The sequence below is a fragment of the Elephas maximus genome, chromosome 9 (genome assembly GCF_024166365.1).
Source record: "Elephas maximus indicus isolate mEleMax1 chromosome 9, mEleMax1 primary haplotype, whole genome shotgun sequence".
In the NCBI taxonomy this organism is placed as follows: domain Eukaryota; kingdom Metazoa; phylum Chordata; class Mammalia; order Proboscidea; family Elephantidae; genus Elephas; species Elephas maximus.
The window spans coordinates 73,531,555-73,533,545 of NC_064827.1; the positions used below are offsets into that span (position 1 = coordinate 73,531,555).

Genomic DNA, 1,991 nt, shown 5'->3' on the forward strand with positions numbered 1-1,991 from the left:
AGTTCTAATGCTCATTTTTGTCCCGTCTCCACTCTACACTCCCCCAGCTATGAGCAGAGGATGATTCTTGGAAACATGGAATAAAAACATCCTGATTCAAAGTACAACCCAGCATCCTCTTCCTAAGGGACAATAAAAGAGGCTAAAGAGTTGGTCAAAACACAATCTCAAAAAAAAATCTTTAGAAAGAGAATTGAGAAGAACGCAGACAAATTAGGGCACATAGAAGTTCCTATGAATACCTTTAGTTTCTAATTTAAGAAGGAATTTATAATTTTTTTTTAACACTCTCTTTGGTGAATTACATTCCCTATTTGTTTTTCTGTAGTTACTTGAAGTAAGCTTTTTAATAGAAGTGGGCTTTTTTTTTCATACTTTGGAAGTTAGGAAAGAAGCTGTATTGATCAGCTTATCTTTTGCATCCCTCCCACTGTTCCTCTAAATGCAAGCCATGTAGTTCAGACACATGGAGATAAAGAACTACAGCAGCAGCACTTCAGGCTTCATCCTTCTGGGCCTCTCCTCCAACCCTCAGCTGCAGAAGCCTCTCTTTGCCATCTTCCTCACCATGTACCTGGTCACCACGGTGGGGAATGTGCTCATCATCCTAGCCATACATTCTGACTCCGGGCTCCATACCCCTATGTACTTTTTCCTCAGCAACTAATCCTTCATCGATATCTGCTTCATAACAGTCATCGTGCCCAAGATGCTGGTGAACTTACTATCAGAGACAAAGATTATCTCCTACATGGTCTGCCTGGTCCAGATGTATTTCTTCATATCCTTTGTGAATACTCACAGCTACCTGCTGGCATCTATGGCCTTAGATCGACTGGTGGCCATCTGCAACCCCTTCCATTATGATGTGGTCATGAACCCACAGCGTTGTGTTCTCATGTTACTGGGTTCTTGCACCACATCCCACCTGCACTCCTTGTTCTGTGTACTACTTCTGTCCCACCTATCTTTCTGTGCCTCCCACGTTATTCAGCACCTTTTTTTGTGATATCCAGCCTATACTAAAGCTGTCCTGCTTTAGCACACCTCTCCAGCCAGACGGTGGTCATGACTGAGACCCTGGCTGTCATTGTGACCCCTTTCCTGTGCAACCTCTTCTCCTACATGCAGATAATCATTACTGTGCTCAGAATCCCCTCCGCAGCCAGGAAGTAGAAGGTCTTCTCTACCTGTGGCTCCCATCTCACCATAGTAGCCTTGTTCTATGGGAGTAACATCTATGTTTATTTTAGGCCCCTGTCCTTGTACTCAGCAGTGATGGGCTGAGTAGCCACAGTTAGGTACACAGTGGTGACACCCAGGTTGAAACCTTTCATTTCCAGCCTGAGGAGCAAGGATATGAAGAGAGGTTAGGGGAAGTTAAGGAACAGAATTCACTCATAGAAAAACAAAAGGATGGAATGTCAAAATTAGGAGATGACCTAACAGATTATCCTTCCCTCTTGCCTATTTTCAGCATGGCATCCAAAAATGTCATGAGAAGTGGATTTGGATAGCAGTAAGAACATTGGCTGGAGTCAAAACACTTGGTTTTTATCTATGTCCATGACCAAATATATGTTCACACCCTGGCTCCACATTGCTAGGAATTCAGATTTTAGGAAATAAATCGATTGACACCATATAGTAAAATAAGGCTATCCCTCAAATAACTCTTCTATAAAACTGACTATGGCCAGTACTAAAGAAATTATAATGCCTTGTTTGTTTTATTAGCCCAAAAGAAGAATAAATTGCTTGGGTTTGGTAGAGAACTGGGAAAATCTTCTTGGAGCAAGATACCTAAGATCATCCTGAAATATAGACTAAGTTTTGAGACATGAAGGTACAAGGAATGAAGCAATGGGCAGAGCACTTGTAATAGTGGAAACCACTTACACAGGTAAAGGCAATAAATGTTCAAATATATTTGAGGAGCTTTGAAAAGCTCTGTGAGGCTGGAACCTTCTAAACAATTTGTTAACAGGGAG

General features: G+C 41.8%; 1 pseudogene; it reads left to right on the plus strand.

Annotated features, from left to right (window-relative positions):
- The first annotated feature begins 370 nt into the window (after positions 1 to 370).
- LOC126082926 (olfactory receptor 1L4-like) lies at positions 371 to 1,404 on the plus strand (annotated as a pseudogene).
- The last annotated feature ends 587 nt before the right edge of the window (positions 1,405 to 1,991 follow it).